Genomic DNA, 12,842 nt, shown 5'->3' with positions numbered 1-12,842 from the left:
ACAGAAAGTACTCTGCCAGAGAGAGAATCAAAGTCACACACTCATAGTTTCTAATTGGTAAAGTAACATCTGTGTTTTGTAGAGATTTGGAAAGTCGGAAAAGTAAAAAGAGAAAATAAAAGGTCTTCCAACATTTTCACCTGTCTACTTCCTAGTCATCTTTCTGTTTTCTGACTCAATTAACTTCTTCAGAGTCTAATCAACCTTCATTTATTTTAAATTAGATGCTATTCATAGCACCTTGTTTTTTTGTTTACACTTTTTTCACAGTGTGTTATTATAGATTTATTTTTGTATTTATTTTATTAGCATTGTCTCTTTCACTAGATTATTAGTTCTAGTGTGGCATGGACCATGTCTGCTACTCTCTGTAAACATGGCATCTATTATAGCCTATTTGATATTTATAAAATGTGCTTTTTGAGCAGTAATTTCTTTCTTGTATATATATGTGTGTGTATATTTTCAATTAATCCTATTATGCATATAATCTTTATATGCATTTTTCCATTTTCTGTATTTTAAAAATCCATTTGACAACATATCATAAACATTTCTCCATATGAAGATTGTCTTCTAAGACTAGCTCAGTCACCAATTATTTGAAGTCTGGCATGCCAATTAACATTTTTAGGGCTCAGTTTCCTCATCTGTAAAATGAGGAAATGATAATTGCTCTGCTCATTCAGAGAACTGTCAAAAGTAAATAAGCCCACAGATCTGCAGGAAATTATGGCATAAAAGATAACTGAGCATGAAATGGTTAAGCAATGAGGGATTAAATTGTTGCTACCATTGTTGCTTGGTCGATTGTCTTACAAAAAGACCACTGGGACCATCTATAATGTGACAGACCCATGTTCACCTCAGATCTCTAAGGAAGATGTAATGCTTTCTCTTGACCACATAGACAGAGAAGCTCTTCACACGTGAAATGTTTACATCATGAGAGAGGGATGAGTTTCGTAGAGCAATTAGGTAAGAAAACAACATAGAGCTAAAACAAGATGCAGCTATTTCTATTACAGAAAAGTAGGCAATTAGCTTTTTGTAGAGCACTTTAGAGGGAGGCAAACATCTGCAGAAATGTAATAAACACTCAGTTGCTTCTAAGTAAGTGCATGAGCAAAAAGAAATAGTTGCAGTTATTAATAAGGGATGAGAAGGGAAGAAAGCTCTCCTGTCTTAGAAGACTTGAAAGAAAATCACTGTGAGACAAATCCAGATGAGGTCAGATCATTTTTTCTAGCTATGCTGGGTTATCAGCAGGTGATATGAGAACCTTATCAATGTATACTTTTCCAGTTTAGTTAATTCTTTCATTAAATTCATTTATTTTTCTCTTTTGGGTTATCATTCACATAAGGCAGCGTTATCACTACTGAATATTGCTTCAATCATTACCACAAATATTTCTGTTTTCTTGATAAAGTCTTGAGATTAAATTAAAACCTTCAAGTATTGCTATATGTGATACCTGGATCAGTAGGCTCTGCCTGACCGTTAGAGTCAAGGTTTTGGTAGCCAGAGTTTGCAAAACTAGGTGAACAGTATCACCTACATAATGCTCTTTCTCAAGAATGATCCTTCCCGGGTAAACTTTGTATTATTTATTTTGAGGAATAAAGGTAAAAAAAAAAACCCACTATGTAATTGCAAGGTATCAATATAGAAACACTCCAGAGTAGTAGATTCCTTGTCTCCATAAGAGAAATACCACTTTCCCTTAATTTTCCCGGGGTGGGGGGGAATTTTAGTATTTTCCCAAGAGCGAAACTTTGTAATTCTAAGTTTCTTTTGTTTGGAAAATGTTGCATTACCCTGGAACTAGAATCATTTCATCAGAGAATTTGACAATAAATATATCTCCCAAATGCTTGTTCTTTTAAATTCTATCTGGCAAAGTGGCCATTTAATCAACAGAGTAAGAAAATAGAGATTTAGTCGAGAGCTTAATTGGACTAGGACTGAGTGTAGAAGCTAGAAGAAGCTGAAAGATTTATTAGTCTGTGGTTTCTCCAATTTTATAAATGATTATTAGTGACTAATGAAGCAATCTTCTACCTCCTCCATACCATTTGTGGAAAAAGAAGCACAGAAAATCCTCTGCTTTGACATTGCTGTACTAAGGTTATTCCATTTGTTAAAGATGCCAAGTGAATACAATTACTTCTGTTCATTAATTACTAGTTAAATCAGCTTTATTACCATGAGAAACTTGGAAAGTTATGAGAACTCAAGAATGCCAAGGTAGTAAAATATAGAAGCACATTTGCAATTGTGAATTATTCAGAACTCAAGATAGACAATTTATTACTACTTGTTGCTGTAATAAATCCTCACTAATGGAACTGTATTAATTTGGAGTTTGGGATGATTCGGAGTCTTGGCTGAGATCTGTCCTTTTATTCATTACAAAGACAGGGTTTGGAAAGCAAGTTAGTAGTCAAGCAATAAGGACAATATATATATTTTTTAAAATCTAGGCTCTCTGCTGCCCTTCTTTATTGATAAATAATAAATGCCATTATTACATTTATTGACCCAGTAAAAGAGGAAGATGCAAAAGCAGGTCTTGTCACACATGACACAGTAGTAATAAAACCCTTAGGCCACTGAAAAAAAGAGGAGAAGAGATGAAAATTTTAAGAAAGTAATGGGCAAGAGATAGTCATGAGTAGTGGTGTGCTGGTAAATGTTTAACAATTGTAGCATTTGTCAGTTTCTGTTGTGTAAATACTCACATTATGGACAATTTCAAGCTATGAATCTGATATTATTGAGTGCAGGGTTAGAAAGAGAAAATATACATAAGTAACTTCAAGGGTATAGGTATTAGTAAAGTCTATTTTATTAGTAAAATGCTAATAAAATTAGTAAAAATGTATTACGATCATTAGGATGTGATGATTTGGAGTATTTATTACCTTTGTTTTTAATTAACTTAAATGCAAGTTCATATAATTTAATTAATTAATTTTTTTAAAAAAAGATTTTATTTATTTATTTGACAGAGAGACAGCGAGAGAGGGAACACAAGCAGGGGGAGTGGGAGAGGGAGAAGCAGGCTTCCCGTGGAGCAGGGAGCCCGATGCGGGGCTCGATCCCAGGACCCTAGGATCATGACCTGAGCCAAAGGCAGACTCTTAATGACTGAACCACCCAGGCGCCCTATATAATTTAATTTAAAATAAAGTCTGTGTTTAACAACTAGCTGGCAACCTTTCTGAACTTTCATGAGCTGGGATAAATGAGCTGGCTCTAGTACACCACTAAATCTTCTTACCACTCTCTCTCCCAGGGTTGCGAACCTAGGGGACAGCAAAACATATCCATATAAATTGTGGGGAATCCAAAAATACTGGACCTTGAACTCTGATACCCTGGACTGAAAAGATTACAAAGCTTGCAGAGAAGCCCTGGATTCAGAATGGTGTCACAAACAATATGGCGGGTGAACAAGAAAGCACCAATGTTGGAGGAAGTAAATGTGCTAGGGATAATTTTAGCAGTTGTGGGAAGCCTATTTGTGGTCTCCACAGCTCTTGTGTGCCTAGAGAGAGTAAGAAGATATTAAGAAAACTGATGGAACAGAAAAGGCCTTGAGTAAATGCTCTGACAAGGAACACACATTTCATACTGGGTATCTGCATAAAGCCTTAAAAGACCAAATGGAAAGATAGTTCAAAATGAATACCAGTGGAGCAAGTCAGTACGACAAAGCCCATCACAGCGGTAGCCAGCATGGTGTGAAATGACAGTCTGTGGATTAGAGGCCCCCACCCCACCACCTCTATGAATATGAAACACAGAAGGTAGAATAGAAATCCTATGACAGAGCAAAAGACAATATTGATAGGGAATTTAAATTTTGAACTGACTGAATGTTTACCTTGAACAATAATACTAATTTGATAATTTAAGATGTTTTCGCTCAATCATTGAGTTAGAGGCAGAAAGGCAAGAAGAACTCACAGAAAACAAAGTTACATTTTTGAGGTACATCTGAGTTCCAGCAGGTAAATACCACTTCCTCTATAGTCAGCACACATGTGTAAGGAGAATGTTTCCTTACTTAAGAATTTTTTCAAAAACCTCTCCATAATCTTAAAAAGTCTTTCTATATTCTTTTATGTAAAAAAATAATTTGTAAATTGTGTTTCATCCCCAAATACATTTCTAGCTAAGATTTTTTTTCTGTTTCCTTTTTTTTTATTATGTTCAGTTAACCACCATGTAGTACATCATTAGTTTCTGATGTAGTGTTCAACGATTCATTAGTTGCATATAACACCCAGTGCTCATCACAACATGGTGCCCTCCTTAGTACCCATCTAGCTAAGATTTTATATCTTTTTTTCTCATGTTTGCAAAAGCTTTCAGAAATCCCATGTTTATGTTTTCAGTCACTTCTAGAGCAGTGTGCCTAAGCTTCCAGTTCTCCTGACTTGCCACCTTGATGTCACCATTTATTTCTTCCTTTCTGCAGACCCCTATGCCCTGTCAATCAACAGGCCCTTTCAATTCTGCCTCCATAGGCTTTCTTATATCTCTCTATTCCTTCTGATTCCTCCTGTCATAACTAGAATCCAGGCTCCTTTCCCCTCATATTTAAGTAACTATGGTGGTCTCCTAGCTGATCTCTCTACTTCAGCCTCTGCTCTTCCTTCATCCTTCTAAAAGTAATGTTGGTTTTATTTCCTAGTAACCTCTATCATATCCACACTCTGCTCTTCATTCACAATGGCTCTCTTATGTTGAGTCTAAATGCTCAGATTGGCAGTCACTCTCTTCCATCAGCCAGCTGGTTTTTAACAGAGCATTATAATTCTTTCCTACCACAGACTGTTTTCATGGCAAGCAATGTGCCTTGCTGTTCTACTCTCCGACTCCCCACTAGTCTGCTCATTTCCCTATCCTTCCCTGCCCTTGTCCTAAAATCCCTTCAACCCACTCAGGAAAAGCCTGTATTCTCTCAGCCAAATCCCATTTCCTCCCCTAAACTTTCCTGACCTCTCCAGCCCACAGGCACAAGTTCCAGAATATCTATAATGTTATGATCTATATCATATAAAATATCATTGAGTAGACGTTTTCTTGGTCTGTTCCTGATGTCTCACAGATCAAACTAGATTGTAAAGTACTTAAGAACAAAGTTTAGATCTCCTTTTATATTCTTTATTACACTTAGTATAATCTTGGGCATATGTGTTAATAATTTAAAAATTTATTGGAAAAGCTATTTATTTATTGATTTATATCCATTAAGCAAATCTTATTGCCTTGGTTTATTGCAATGTACAATTGGGGAATAAAATTTCATCCCTTTAAGGATACTTCATTAATTGAAACTGGCCTTTTTTCCATCCGGTCTAAACGGAGAAGTTTACATGCAAATGACAATTTTCCCAAAAATAGAAATCTACATGCAGGTGCTATGGATTAGTATGAAGTAGTTTTATTTTTGTGATTCAGTTTTAGTCAATATACTTGATTTTATCAAAGGAAAATAAAACGACTGACCCATCACCGAACTATCAACCATCCCTTTAGTTATTTTGCAATGCAGAATTGGGTATCAACTGGTTTATTCATTCATTTATTCAGCAAATGTAAATCAGACACTTGTTTTGTGTCGAGCATGAGTCTAGGACTCATGCTAGGTTTGTGGCAATCTATACGTGATCCCTTCTTCCAAAAGCTTAGAGTCTTTCAAGAAGATAAACAGTAATGAAAAAACAAGTTAAAATACTCTGGAGGCCGTGAAGTGGTGTGGGTGGAAGAGCAAATTCTGGAGTTGGGCTCCCTGAGTTGACACGGGACTGGCTTACAGCCTTCTAACTGCATGATATTGGCAAGTTTCCTAACCTTACCAAGCCTCACTTTCTTAATTTGCAAACTTGGAAAAAAATTAGTTATCATGAGAATCAAATTTAAAAACTTAGTGTAAATTGCTAGAACTTAGAGGGCCATCTAAAGTACTGCCAGCAAATACATATAGATAAATTTGGAATTCTATTATAATCACAATCTTCACAGTGTAACAAAGGCAAGGTACGGGATGGCAGGGGCAGAGAGTGGAATCAGGGAGGTTTTCCTTGGGAAGTGAGAAAAGGAATGGCCTAGAAACGAATCTGTGGGATTAGAGGCTGAGTTAACCCCCAGAGGAAGATAGAATTTTAGCAGAAAGTCAAGAGTTGTGGTCTAGAAGAAGAAAGGAGGGAGTCAGGAGTGTAGGAGAAGAAGGACACCAACTTCTATTTCCTGACCTTTCTGGTAAACTTGGTAAGTAGCAGCTACCACTGGGGAAAGGTCAGGAGAGAGCCTGGTTTTATTAAGGACAGAAAAGAAGTGTTAAGGCTGTTATGTGGGTTTGTTTAAAGTAGAACATATTTTACCTACAACAAAAGAAGGACTAATCTTTGAGTTCCGTGTATCGAAGAGTGATGGAGCAGGAAGTGGCTCAAGCTTCAGGCAAACGACTAACTAGACTAAGTGTCATTTAAAAAAATAAATGGGGGCGCCTGGGTGGCTCAGTTGGTTAAGCGACTGCCTTCGGCTCAGGTCATGATCCTGGAGTCCCGGGATCGAGTCCCGCATCGGGCTCCCTGCTCAGCAGGGAGTCTGCTTCTCCCTCTGACCCTCTTCCTTCTCGTGCTTTCTATCTCTCATTCTCTCTCTCAAATAAATAAATAAAATCTTTAAAAAAAAATAAAATAAATGGAAGGTGGCTCATTAGTGCAATAGGTAGCGCGTCAGTCTCATAAAAAAATAAAGGGATTGGATGGTTTTCATGTTGACATATCTTATGATTTATGGGAGCATTGTTTTGCCCTTGGTTTGTGGCATTACAGATGTCACAAATAACTATTCACTTAGGTTAGAGAAATTTTTGTTCTTGGCCTTTTTAAGCTTGTAGGGGGCTTCATAATAATGCATTGGGCTTTTAAAATAGAAGGTCTTGAATTGACAATTGGGGATTTGGTAAAAAGATACTCACACTTTCTCTCCCCTCAGTTGGAATAAGTCTGAGATGAGCTCCACATTGTCTCTTAGAAATCTGGGGTGGAATTAAGTGTACCAGATCCTGCCTGCTCCTGTCTGAATCAGGAAGATTCCTCTGACATATCTCCCTTCTCTCCGTTAATCACCAAATTCAGAGCATTATAATTGATAGGATGGCTCCTATCAACACCTATGCGTGCTCCCACTTCTCCCATCTTAAAACCAAACCAAAAGAAAACAATTACCCCTATTTCAACCTTCAGCTACCCTCCCATTTCTCTGCTTATGTTTTCAGCAAAACTCAAAGTCTCCTATTTGTATGCCAGTTTTTTTTTTTTTGTCATTCTATCTTTTCTTTTTCTGTGACAGATAAAATGATTTTTTAAAGAGAAACAAGCACAGAAACTGTCAACCTAAAACTTTTAAATCAGATTTAAGATTTCATGTAAGAAAATATTTCACCATAGATGGTAACTTCTTTTTCTACAGAGCACTGTGTTTCTACTAAATCACAAAATTCGATATGCTACAATGAAAACTTATGATGTACTATATGCTGGCTAACTGAACATAATAAAATAAATAAAAGAATAGAAATTAAGAAAAAACACCCAAATCAAAAAAATTAAAAAAATAAAATTCAATATGACTTTAAAAGAACGAAGAATAACCCTAGGGATGGTTCTCACAAGCAAAAAATTAAATTGCTTTAATTCTCTTGATCACTTTAGAACACATTTATGGTATCGTCCAAATCTTGATTTAAAGTTCTCATTAATGTATTATCAAAAGAAAAGAAATGAAAGAAAGATGAAAAAAAAGATAAAACAAAATTGAAAACCATTATTTTTACATTGCCTTGCAGAGCCCAAAGTCCCAAGAGAGACCTGTAAAGTCAAATTTTATAAATTTCTTTTTTCTACATGGAATGAAAAAGAATTCTGACCGTTATTCAAAATTTTTTAGGTTCAAGTTTTGGTATTGTAGTAGTTTCATGATTTTATTTAATGTTTTTATTAGCTAAAATATGAGGCAATCACATTTAAATGAAAATAGGAAGACTATATTATATACTATTATAGGAAGAGCTTCAGACTTGAAGGCTCCTTTCCAAATATTAGACCTTGGGACCCAGTTATGTAAGTGCTCTGATGCTATAGTTTGGGAATAATAACACTGAACCTACATGGTTGTTGGGAGGATTATTTAAGAGGATGTCAAAGAGTTCTCTAACATAGAACTGAAGTGTAGTACAACTAACTGTAATGTAATAGCTTCAACGTAGCCAGAAGTCAAATGCAGCTGACCCTTGAACAACATGCATTTGAATTGCCTGGTCCACTTACATGCAGATTTTTTCAATAAATATACTGGAAAGTTTTTTGGAGATTTTCTCTTATGATTTTCTTAATACCATTGTCTTTTCTCTAGTTTACTTTCTTGCAAGAATATAGCATATAATATGTGTGACATAAAAAATATGTGTTAATTGACTGTTTATGTTATCAGTAAGCTTTCTGGTCAATGGTCAACAGTAGGCTGTTAGTTGTTAAGTTTTTAGGGAGTCAAAAGTTATACACAGATTTCCGACTGTGCCAGGGTTTGGCACCCCAAACTCCATGTTGTATCAAGGGTCAACTGTAATTTTTTTTAAAAGATTTATTTTATTTATTTTAGAGAGAAAGAGAGAGAGAGAGACAAAGAGAGAGAGTATGTAAGTGGGGAAAGGGGCAAAGGGAGAGGAAGAGGGAGAGAAGCAGACTCCCCACTGAGTACATGAGGCAGCTCCATCTCAGGATCCTGAGATCATGACTTAAACGGAAATCAAGTTGGAGGCTTAACCTACTGAGCCATCCAGGTCCCCCAAGGGTCAACTATAATTAAAAACTATTACCTACTTTGCTTTCCAGCAATAACTCAAGAAGTTGAGAATAGAGAAATACATAACTAAAACCCAGCTGCATCACAGAAGATTAAAAAAATTTTTGAAAGCTCACAAGGGATCTTTTTATATTAAACAGGTATTAAAGCTAGGGACTTGTTGCATGAAAGTAACCACATCTACGCATATACAATGAGATTAACCAAGATGTTCATGGGTTTTAGTTCAATAATAAAGAACTGGAGCCTGAGTCATAATCACAGCTGAGAAATTACATCTTAAAAACGTGAAAAAAAGAATGTAATAAAATGGTGTTGCCTTTAGGGAATATTGCTCTAATGGACTTGAAAAAATTATTTCTTCAACTTAAAAATTATTAAATCAAACATTTGATGAAATTTCTAAAAAGATATGAATCCAACCATAGTTCTTCTTGATGGAGAAATTCCATTTGAAGGATAAAAATGTTTAGTTGGCTAGGGCTGAACTAAATACAGAGCTTATTTTATCCTCTTCTTTGGTATTTATATAGGTTTCTAGAGTTTCTAGAGTTTCTTATGTTTATTCCATCATCAATGTAAACAACGATGTCTAGGCTCTTCCCAGGTTCAACTTTAATTTTAAAACCTATTTTTCAGGTCCAAAGTGGCTAAATCTCCAGTTGTCCCAATTTTGAGCACTTGAAATTACAAGAAATCTTTTGTTTTCTTAGATAATAGCACTGTTTTTCCACATTAAGATTTAAACTGTTTCCAGTACATTGCCACCTTACATAAAACCATCAAACCCCTTGGCACAAACATTGAGAATTTAAATTACCAATTGCTTACAGTGAGTGTTAACTATAATTTTAGGAAGAGGAAATTTGTTTCCAAATTCATTTTACTGGCCTGAGTCTGCACTGGAAAAGGAAAAAAGAAGAGTATCCAGTCTAGTTTTCTAACATTTCCCATATATCATACCTATTAAGAATAGGGACACCCTCAGTTCTCAACAGGGGTGCTGTTGGCATTATGATGCGAGAGTTCTTCATTAAGCCAGAATGTCTTGTATGCATTGAGGATTATTTGGCATCGCTGGCCTTGTACTCACTAAACGCCCGGGGCTGTCGCCAGTCATTATAACAATCAAAAACCTCCTCCACACATTTCCAAATGTCCTCTAGGGAGCAAACCCCCCACAAAAAAACCTTAAACCTCAGAGGAAGAACTAATTTTTTTAATGTGTCTGTTTATTATCCACTTACAGATAATGATTTCTAGGTTATTCACAAGTTATAGCCAAAGTTTTCTATAGTTTAATTTTTTAAAAAAGTATCAAGCTAATATTTTGTTTTTATTCCACCACAAGCTTAATATAAGCTCTAAAACTCAAATATATTTTATTTTATTGTAAAACTCAAATGTATTTTAAATTCTCAGTCAGGGCAAATGAAGTGGTTACCAAGTGGTAGACTGAACTGGCAGGTGCGCGTGCGCACACACACAGACACACACACGCACAACAGCTTTGTGACTTGGTTACATAATTTTCTGCAGGAAAAGGATACGTGGCAAATTTTTGAGAAACTGGCCTTCAAACATAATAACATCAAGCTGCTTAATCAGTACTTTAAGACTTCCTCTTTCAGTAAATCCAGAATTGTTCACTAACACACACACACAAAACAACCCTACAACTTCACTAGTCTTGAACACCAGTCTTTAAAGATGAGCAATATCAATAAGGGGAAACAGAATGAACAAATGAAAATATTAACAAGTTAGATTTGACAACAAGATTGCACTTCAGTTAGTAATGACAAGATACTATGAGAAGTTTTGCCTTCCCAAATGCGTAAATAAAATCTCCACTCACCTCACATAAGACCTTGTCGCACAGCCACCTCCTATTAGAAAGGATACTATGTGCTGATGTGCTATAAAGCATAGTCTATAACACTTGGTTACTGACTTAATCAATTCAAATCTAGAAGTCGTTCTTTTTTTTTTAACCAGCCATTCCAAGGAATACAAACCTCACAGGCATGCTCACCAGTACAGGAAAGAGAATAATAATTTTTTAAAAAAGTGGAAAACTTACCATTTACCTATAACTTGAAGAAATACTTCAAGAAATACGGCACCTACTTCAGCTCAACAGCTAAGCCTCAAGAAACTTCATATCCCTTATGGGTTCTCCTCAGGAATCTCCGTATGTCCTGAAATGGTTAGGTGAGATGCACCTCTCTTCAAAAACATTCTAGTTTTTAAGACTTGGCTTCAAAATAAAATTTGATAAGGGGTGCCTGGGTGGCTCAGTTGGTTAGGCATCGGACTCTTGATTTCAGCTCTGGTCATGAGCTCAGGGTCATGAGATCGAGCCCTGTGAGGGGCTCACACTGGGCATGCAGCCTGCTTAAGGTTCTCTCTCTCCCTCTGCTCCTCCCCCTTGTGCGTGTTCTTTCTCAAAAAATAAAAAATAAAACTTAATAAATGTTAGGTTGAAGATTAAATTGAGACTCACATATATTTTAGTGAGAAATCTGTATAAACTCTAACCTGGGTAAAACGTCTACATGTTTAAGTGACGTGGGAAACAAAGGCAAAAGAAATGTAGCTTAAATTAAACTCTCCTTACGGCGTGCAGCCCACTGACAGATCCCTGAAACATGCAGAGTGTGACCCTCTTCAGGGAACTCGTGGCTGCCTTCAGTGCCTTAATGCTTAAAAGTAACCTTATCTTGGCAGCAGCTAGCCCCTCAAGGTCCCCAAAGCCTTGCCTCCAGATTCCTTGGAGACTCGTGCTATCCCTAACCCCCACTAATTAAAAAGTATACAACCAGTCACTCCTCGCAATCCCAGTACGGCTCTTTCTGCCCACAGGTCCTGTCTGGTGAGCGGGGAAGGGGTAAGGTCTAGGCAGGGAGAGACAGGAGGCCCCTGAATCCCCTGATTAGGCTCACGCAGGAGGCCCTGTGACCAGGCTCACAGAAATCCCAGATGTGGAGAAACGCTGAGGCGTTCAAAACCAGAGATAAGGGAACATAATGAGACTACCTCCTTACGTCTTAAATGTCAGAGACGAGATCTCTCCACGACAGTTGCAGCTGGACCACTAAAAATTACCAAACTTCAAAGAAAAAGTAAATATGGTACTACGAGTGGGAGAGACGTCGGGAGGATTTAAGCTCCCTGGTCAGTTCTCAATGGAAGACTGCCCCTAAAAGCCCTCGGTGACAAGCCATTCGGGAGCCCCCTCACTCTAGAGAGCTTGTTCCTTTCCTTTCTGTTCTCACCTTCACTTAATAAACGTTCGCTTCACTTCACCCTTTTGTGTCTGCGAGATTCATTCTTGGACTCCGTGAGATGAGAGCGCCGCAACCCTGCAACATAAGTTTCTTAAAACTTTTTTTTTTTTTTAAGTGATCAAGTTTATTTTAGAAGCAGAAGCAGCAGGACTAGGAAGGAGGGATGAGAACAAGACGCGAGTCCCTCTTGACAGTCCAGATCCAGCCCAGGCTTTGTCTGTGTGTGTGATCCCGGCTACCCAGCAGCCTCCACCGGCCTTCTCCTTCCAGGACAGGGCGTGAGGAAAACCTGGGAGGAGGTGAACCTTCCATGAGGGTGGAGGTGGGATAAATCGGCCCTGGGTCCCTCTGGACCAGGTGGACAAGCCAGAGCGCCCACAGCACCCTTGGCAATGCAGACAGAGGCACAACTCTGTTGTTCTGTTTTCTGTCTACCATTTTTAATTCTGTTTTCAACAAACACAAATTAAACATGAAATAACTTTTTACTCCAATTTTTAACAATCATGAATTCAGGAAAAGAACTTTGGAGTTGAGTCTAAATATTTACGATCTATCCTACAATTAAAATTTTGCAAATGGTAAAAACAGTAGTTTAAGAACTATTTGATGCTCAGGGCACCTGGGGGGCCCGGTTGGTTAAGGGTCCGACTCTGGTCCTCAGTG

The sequence above is a fragment of the Eumetopias jubatus genome, unplaced genomic scaffold (assembly GCF_037043125.1).
Source record: "Eumetopias jubatus isolate StellerSeaLion01/CBP00866 unplaced genomic scaffold, mEumJub1_p1.0 scaffold_5, whole genome shotgun sequence".
Lineage (NCBI taxonomy): Eukaryota > Metazoa > Chordata > Mammalia > Carnivora > Otariidae > Eumetopias > Eumetopias jubatus.
The sequence above is the reverse complement of the archived record's forward strand: the minus strand, read 5'-3'. Positions refer to the sequence as shown.